The sequence below is a fragment of the Anomaloglossus baeobatrachus genome, chromosome 10 (assembly GCF_048569485.1).
Source record: "Anomaloglossus baeobatrachus isolate aAnoBae1 chromosome 10, aAnoBae1.hap1, whole genome shotgun sequence".
NCBI classification, from domain to species: Eukaryota; Metazoa; Chordata; class Amphibia; order Anura; family Aromobatidae; genus Anomaloglossus; species Anomaloglossus baeobatrachus.
The window spans coordinates 35,676,389-35,684,940 of record NC_134362.1 but is presented as its reverse complement, the minus strand read 5'-3'; the positions used below and the strand labels follow the sequence as shown (position 1 = coordinate 35,684,940).

The 8,552-nt window shown below is 43.6% G+C and overlaps 1 protein-coding gene across 4 annotated transcripts in view; it reads left to right on the top strand.

Moving 5' to 3' along the window:
* The window catches only part of RIPOR1 (RHO family interacting cell polarization regulator 1), a 173,994-nt gene that overhangs the window by 87,810 nt on the left and 77,632 nt on the right, over positions 1–8,552 (top strand). Inside the window, exon 1 of one of the 4 annotated variants that reach the window (XM_075325962.1) lies at positions 6,465–6,486. The exons of the other annotated variants lie outside the window; for them this stretch is intronic. The gene's annotated coding sequence lies outside the window, so the exon portion shown is untranslated. Of the gene's footprint in view, positions 1–6,464; positions 6,487–8,552 lie in introns of those variants that run through there. 4 annotated transcript variants of the gene reach the window in all.

The following is an 8,552-nucleotide window of genomic DNA, read 5'->3' as shown; positions in this document are numbered from 1 at the left end:
ATATATGCCCAGTTTTTTATGAAATATACATGACGTTCATGCCCCTTACAGATCTCCTCTGTTGCGCAAGTCCTTCTTTGGCTACAGCACTTATTTAAAGGGCTTGTCCAGAAGGAACAAGTCATCAATATTAAGTCGGTGGGGATCCAACACCCGGCAGCCGCCACCAATCAGCTGTCATCTGCTTCGGCATTGGTTGGATGTAGTCAATTTTACGGATCAGTATGGCTCCAAACATTGTTTAGTAGCCACTGACGAGTTCTGCAGTTTATCTCCAGTTTAGGTGAATACCAAAGCAGATATCAGCTGATCGGTGCGGATGTACCTGGTGCTGGAACCCTACTGATCTTTTAACGCTAAAGGCCGCTTTACACGCAACGACATAGCTAACGAGATGTCGTTGGGGTCACGGATTCCGTGACGCACATCCGGCATCGTTAGCGACGTCGTTGCGTGTAAAACGCACGAACGACCGATAACAATCAAAAGTACTCACCTTATCGTTGATCGTTGACACGTCGTTCTAATCCCGATTATCATTGCTGCTGCAGGTACGATGTTGTTCGTCGTTCCTGCGGCTGCACACATCGCTATGTGTGACACCGCAGGAACGAGGAACAACATCGTACCTGCGGCCGCCGCCAATAAGGAAGGAGGTGGGCGGGATTTTACGGCTGCTCATCTCCGCCCCTCCGCATCTATTGGGCGGCCGCTTAGTGACGTCGCACGAACCTCCCCTTTAGAAAGGAGACGGTTCGCCGGCCACAGCGACGTCTCTAGGCAGGTAAGCATGTGTGTCGGGTGTTAGCGATATTGTTCGCCACGGGTAGCGATTTGCCTGTGACGCACAAACGACGGGGGTGGGTGCTTTCACCAACGACATCGCTAGCAATGTCGCTGTGTGTAAAGTGGCCTTAAGGCATATCCCGGATATCCCTTTAAACATCTGATTTCTTCTTTTACTACTTTTAATTTTCTTCTCAATTGACGAGTCTTTCCATTTGACCCCTGTTGGAAAAAAAAAAACCTTAAAGGAGGATCTTTCACTGAACTGTTATCATTATTGAAACGGATTTTCTCCACTGATTCTGGAATAGTTTTTCTTTTTCTTCAGTGCCCCTCCGTTCCCAAGTTATGCCCCCTGGAAATGATACAAATTTTCTCTTTTAAGAAACTGGGCGTATACCAGGGGGAGTTTACTTTTTTTCCCTCCTCTGATGACCAATCAAAACATGGCCACACCCACAGAGATCTGTGGTAGACGCCCAAGTGCTGAAAGGGGAAATTTGCATTTTGGTTTCCAGGAGACATAACTTTGAAACGGAGGGGCCCAGAAGAAAAAGAAAAACTGTTCCAGAATCGGTGGAGCAGCGGCAATTAAAGGAGGTTTTCAGTTTGTATAAAAAAAAACTTGTCAAAGGTCCCCTTTAAGACACAGGTAGAGTTACTAGTGGTCTCATTTTTGCTGGTCATTGTTGGCGTGATGACAAAACTGCTTAAATTTTTGTTTCTGTTCATATCTGCAAATGTTTATTCTTATATTACAATAGAAAATCTTTTTATTTCTTTTTTTTTTTTATTATTTTCTTAAATAGCTTTAAAAAAAAAGAGTTACAAAATGAATTTTATGTCGGAATTGAAGCATTTGTGGCCAGTGCATTGCCTATTGTAAGTGGGATCATGGAAAGTTAATTAAAATGTTATTTCTCTGTTCCGACAATTATATAAGAATGCAAATGCCGGGTGGACGGAGCCACATACAGCTGTTTCTCATTAGCAAAATTAAGAATAAGAGTGTAGACATTTGTGTGTACTGTAATTTGGATTTTTAGTACAATGCCATGCCAGCCATGGTTCTGTACAGGAGTAGGACACTGCAGTTTGATGAGCCAAGATAGGCATAACAAACTATACTAGTTCTTCACCAACTGGTTAAACGGATGCCAAACAGTAGTGTCCATCCCAAATGGCATATAATATCAATTAAAGGGACTCTGTTATCTCCAGAAGCACAATGTACTTGCGGATATAGGGTTAAGCTGCAGGTAAATAGCATGTAAAGCCGGCTTAATGCAACAGCGGCTAAAGGGAGAAAATGGACTCTTATCCTCCCTGCAGCCGCTTGGTTCCATTTATTCAGTCATTGATCACTATACAATATGTGAGCGGAGAAAGGAAAAGGGTTAACTCGCGCCGGCTTGTGGAATAGGAAGATGATCAGTTGAGGATAAAAACGTGATGTATTCAACGCGTTTCAGAGTCTTAAACGCCTTCAGGAATCAAAATCCCGGATGTACCACTATACCATACAGTGGTGCTTGATCACTATACAGTGAGTGCAGCTGTAATCACTCCCTGGCCTTTTGGTTGACAGCGTGCTCTGTGGCCATCAGATGGACACGCTACAAACCACCATAGACTTGACCGTATTCCGAGTCCTCTTTTTAATTAGCCAGCGAAGCGTGACATTATTGGTGCGGCATGACGCACATGTAACGTGGCACCGGGACTGCTGATCCAAAGAAGAGCCGTGGATGTCAGGAGGGTAGGAGGCCGTTCTCAGAGCACAGAATACTTACGTGGATGCTTGACCGGTTCTTCTAACCGCAATGCATTGGGTAAATTTTTATGTAATAGATGTGTATTTTTGTTGCTTATCATTCTGCGACAGAATCCGTAACTGATTTTTCTCATCACATGTGAACATACTAGAGAGGAACAAAAGAACTTGCACTATGCTGCGGCGGCCACTCGATTGCCGACATCTTGGCTGCCTCTTGTGATGATGTCGGGGGGTCTAGTATCCACGAAGGGGCCCAGAATGCCAGCAATCGACCACCGATGGAGGTCATCCTCTATGGTCATCAATATTCTGTCTACTTGTAGCATCTTTTCAACTGAATTTATTTTTTTTTTTTTACTTTTTAATTGTGTACCTTAGGGTTTTTTCAGACATCAGTTTTTCACTCATGGCACTTATACCTATGATAGTCTATGGGGTAAGTCACGTGTCCAATTTTTGCCCTCCGACCAAATGGTCCACAAAAGCACGTAGACCACTCCCTCGATCAGGGTCAAGTCTATGGATCTATGAAAAAATTGGATTACTCTCGGATGTTATCTTTGATGTCCTTTTTTTCACTTACTGTCTCCACTACCTGTCTCCTCCCTACATCTGTGACCTAGTCTCCCAGTACTTACCTGCACGTAACCTCAGATCCTCACAAGATCTTCTTCTCTGCTCCTCTCTCATCTCCTCTTCCCACCATCGCATCCAAGATTTCTCCCGTGCCTCCCCCATACTCTGGAATGCTCTGCCACAACACATCAGACTCTCGCCTACCTTGACAAGCTTCACAAGGAACCTGAAGACCCACCTCTTCCGACAAGACTACAACCTGCCGTAACCCTCAGTCTGATACAGCGCCGCACAACCAGCTCTGTCCTCTCCTCCTGTATCCTCACCCATCCCTTGTAGACTGTGAGCCCTCGCCGGCAGGGTCCTCTCTCCTCCTGTAGACTGTGAGCCCTCGCGGGCAGGGTCCTCTCTCCTCCTGTAGATTGTGAGCCCTCGCAGGCAGGGTCCTCTCTCCTCCTGTAGACTGTGAGCCCTCGTGGGCAGGGTCCGCTCTCCTCCTGTAGACTGTGAGCCCTCGTGGGCAGGGTCCTCTCTCCTCCTGTAGATTGTGAGCCCTCGCAGGCAGGGTCCTCTCTCCTCCTGTAGACTGTGAGCCCTCGTGGGCAAGGTCCGCTCTCCTCCTGTAGACTGTGAGCCCTTGTGGGCAGGGTCCTCTCTCCTTCTGTAGATTGTGAGCCCTCGTGGGCAGGGTCCTCTCTCCTCCTGTAGACTGGGACCCCTCTTGGGCAGGGTCCTCTCTCCTCCTGTAGACTGTGAGCCCTCTTGGGCAGGGTCCTCTCTCCTCCTGTAGACTGGGACCCCTCTTGGGCAGGGTCCTCTCTCCTCCTGTAGACTGTGAGCCCTCTTGGGCAGGGTCCTCTCTCCTGTAGACTGTGAGCCCTCTTGGGCAGGGTCCTCTCTCCTCCTGTAGACTGGGACCCCTCTTGGGCAGGGTCCTCTCTCCTCCTGTAGACTGTGAGCCCTCTTGGGCAGGGTCCTCTCTCCTCCTGTAGACTGTGAGCCCTCTTGGGCAGGGTCCTCTCTCCTTCTGTAGACAGTGAGCCCTCGCGGGCAGGGACCTCTATCCTCATGTACCTTTCTGTGTCTTGTATTGTTTATGATTATTGTACGTGTCCTTATTATGTATACCCCTTTCACATGTAAAGCGCCATGGAATTGATGGCGCTATAAGTAATAATAATAATTAATAATACTGTTTGATAGGAAAAGCTTGGAAAAACTTTTTTTTGTTTGTTTTTTTTTTTTTTTTTTTTTCTGAGGGGTTTTTGTCAACTAAAAAAAACCTCTCAAACTCTGATGGTAAAACTGACCATGACCAAACTTTAACTGCTCAAAAACGCTGAAACCCGGACCATTTTTTTTGCCTAGGAAAACAATTGTCACCGAAGTCAGACCATGGCAGTTTATTACCTTGTTGCGGTTTGTGTCGCAGTCTTCTAAAATTTGTGGAAAGAAAAAATTCCAGTAGAGGGATTTTCACAATTTACACCAAAGTGTGACGGAATTTACCTTCTTTTCCAAACGAATATTCTCATCTCACTATTATGGGAATTGGACTTTATCTGTTTTACAAAGTCAGATTATTATTTAAGATGCTCCAGTGGGAAAACACAGTATTTCCGTGTATTCTTTCGAGACCTCGCCCAGCCTTTTCCTTTTTCCTGTCCTATAATGTCTCCACAGTGATTTTTTTTTTTGGCCATCTCGTTCCTGCGGAGCACATGGTGAGCTGTAATTTATATTAATTATTCACGTAAGCCCCTTATTTGTTTTTTTTTATCGTGTAATAGAATATTGGAGTTTATATACTGTAGTTTACCATTCCTTCCTTCCTTTCATGATCTATGTGCTTTCGATGGATGAAACATTTTTGTCTTTTTAAGACCACCACCAAAACAACTGATGTAGCCTTCAATCTCCCCAAAATCGCTCCAGTCAAGCGAATTACTGATATTTTTTATTTTTCTGGAATTTTTTTAAAAATTAATTATTTTTGCTTGCAAATCTGTCTAAACCTTTTTTTTTTATCTCTAATGTTGTCAGATCCCGGCGAATTTTTTGCTTTTTCTGCTTTGTCCTTTTCATGACAAAATGCATTTATAGAAAATTGGTCACTTGCTCTAAAAAAAAAAAAATAAGAGAGAGAAAAATTGACTTTAATGCCTTATAAAAAAAATCCCTGAGCTTCCTGGATTCTGACGCTTTTTTCCGTTTTTTGTCCTTCGTCATTCCATTGCAGAGATATTCACATTTGATGCTTTTGGAGCACCCTATGTGAAATCTCTGCTTACAGCCAACAAGGTGTTTCTTCAACATCTTCCCTGGGGGAGGGCTTGAGCTTTCTTCCCCCTACTTCCAGACGCTGCCAATCACGGCTCAGCAGTGACCGAAAATGTTAACTCAGCTGCTGAGCTATGATTAGTTGTGTCTGGGAAGGAGGGGTGAAAGCAGTGATATTGAAGAATTAATAGAGAGATTTCACATACTGCGCTCCAAAAGCAACAAGTGTGCATAACTCTGCAATGGAGCGGCGCAACACAAAATGGAAAACTGCAAAAAAAAAAATCAAAGGAGCTCAGAGTATTTTTATTACATAGTATTTGTCTTTTTATTTATTTATTTATTTATTTTTTTGCAAATTTCTCCTGTGTAGAGTCATCCCCTACTTTTCATCTTACACAAAGGGCCCAAGGTGGTTTGAAAAAAATAAAATTTTATAATATTTGCCTCCTGGTCCGGTGCTACTGCTCCACTAACCTGAATCCATTACCTGGAAATACCCTTTTTAAATAAAGTAGTCCCCCATGTAAAAGACCCAAAAAACAGATGCGTGCCTTTTGCAGTGGTGCCATTTGGCGTAATGTTACCAAACACCGGGAGACCCAGTGCCAATTCAGGATGTGAGGCTCTCTTATTTTTATTTTATAAGGGGGGGGGCGTCTTCATTTAAAAAGTGGTGGTCCAGGTAGTAGTGAACACCTTTTAATAATTTCACTCCTTCCACTCCATTATTCATTTTACTTGTTTCCTCCCGGGTTGTACTCAGCTATAGAATATGTTGGCGCCATACAATTTAAGGACTATTGTTATCGATAGCCCCTAGTTATCCAAATACTCACAATCTTTTTAGTACCAGTTAGTGATTCAAACCACTGCAAAACAGGAATGTAAGGAATGTGGATGAGAGGTTTGTAAGGAGACTGGGAGTGAGACGTCTTATCTGCTTTTGTAAGTCGGATTAAAGCAGAGTCTCTGGGAATCTCCTCCTTTATTTGCCGTGTGCACACTCGGATGGATACCACCGTATGCAGCGCCGGAGCTGTGGGATGAGTGGTTACAGGTTATGGGTAAGGTACCGATCTCAACGGAAAACTGGGACTTAGCACTGAAAGCTGGACGGATCTTGGAATTTAGATAATGTTAATTCTTACCAAAATATGGATTGTTTTGTTTGTTTTTTAGAAAATGTGACTGGTATCAGACGTAATGGTAGTGTGCCGCGCTTGTTTTCCCTGTGCCGCGCTTGTTTTCCCTGTGCCGCGCTTGTTTTCCCTGTGCCGCGCTTGTTTTCCCTGTGCCGCGCTTGTTTTCCCTGTGCCGCGCTTGTTTTCCCTGTGCCGCGCTTGTGTTCCCTTTTAATTGCTACAGTTTTATGATGTGATAATTGACACGTTACGCGAATGTTTTTCACCATACAGCCACAAACTGCCACCCCAAAACTCTGTTGGTAATGTGCACCGTTGTTGTGTCCAATAGTTTGCCGTGTCGTACAATAAACCTCACCAGAGTACTGGCAAACTAGATATGTGGTTGTGTCGTCAATCGGAGCGACTTTTTAATAAATTGTTATTGGCCACTTGACCTGCAGAAATGATTGTAGTTTTTGTAAGTAAAACTGTTCCTGTTTGGGGTAAAATTCCATTAGGCGCAGCTTTGTTTTGCATCAGTTGGTGCTTTTTGGTCATTTGCTTAGTATAGATTTACAAGTCATAGGGGGTTTTGGTTTGAACTTGCTTTGTGGCCACGGTTTTCAGAACTTTGGCATTTGTGCAATTTTTCTGAAGTAATTTTCAGTCTTCACAGTCTCGGTACAGACTGAGGATTCTATGCTGGCTGCGGGTCTGAAATCGTATGTAAGACTGAGTCCAGGTTTGGAGACCCGTGTGTGGTCTGGAGTTGGTGGTGGCACAGATCCGGTAACGTGGCTGTGTGAAGCTTTGAAAACCCAGAATGAATTGTGCTGCAAGTGCACTATAGCCAGTGGGGTCCGTCTGGCACCATTTGTGTCTGATCAGTTTCCTGAAAAAGTTCCAGTTTTCTGTCCCTGGAATGGAACAAATATACAAAACTCCGGAGTGAACGTGTGTAAACCTGCCCTGCGTCCGCACGGGGGTGAATTGTATCCACAGTGGTGTCGAATTCATGATTCAGGTTTTGATTGTATTCACATTTGGAAAAATGGTGATCCAATAAATTAGTTTTGCAGAGGGGTCGTGTTTATTATTACGGGGTCGATCTGGGTTCTTTTTCTTTTTTTAGAATGGAAGAAAATGCAACATTTTCTAAAACAGACCCCATGGTAAACAGTGCAAAATTTTGTAAAGCTGACCCCATGGTAAACAGTTGGGACACCTATGGTCCAGTTTGCATAGATGTAATGTATCACTATGTATCACTGTCTGTCCCTAAAACGGACTCCCTAAAACGGACTCCCTAAAACGGACTCCCTAAAACGGACTCCCTAAAACGGACTCCCTAAAACGGACTCCCTAAAACGGACGTGTGAACAGGGCCTTAGGATATTATAAAGAAAAAAAAACAAAAACATTTTTGACCGTTTACAGCACAGCGCTTTTTTCTTTTTTGCTCTGTACAAGACATAATGAAACTTGTGCTGTACAAAGAGTAACATTCTGATTCTACATGTAGCAGTATCAAGAATCGCTTGGATACTTCTCACGTGGTGCCGCTCGGATACTTGGAAACTCCGAGGTTCTTCTGAGGTTTTTTGTCACCTTCCTTCTTCTTAAAAGCTCCCTCCTCCCCCGTGTTCCACATTTTCTCTATTTCTGTACGGTTGACCTCACTATACTTGGCAGCAATAAATTTATATTTGTAATTTTTCTTTTATATCTTTGCTGTTTTATACTAATATTTTGTAAACAAGTTACATTGTGAATGCTTCATAGGGTGGTGTCTTTTTTTTAATTTTATCATTTCACTAATTAATCTGAAGCGTGGATAATATGAATAATGGGCCGGTTAATTTTCTTAATTGTTGAATCGGCTTTTACTTTATTTTTTTTTCGTTCAGACATCTCATGGATATTTGCGTTGTCGTTTTTGCTTCCATCGGTGGTGCACCCAGGTTTTTGCTTCCATCGGTGGTGCACCCAGGTTTTTGCTTCCATCG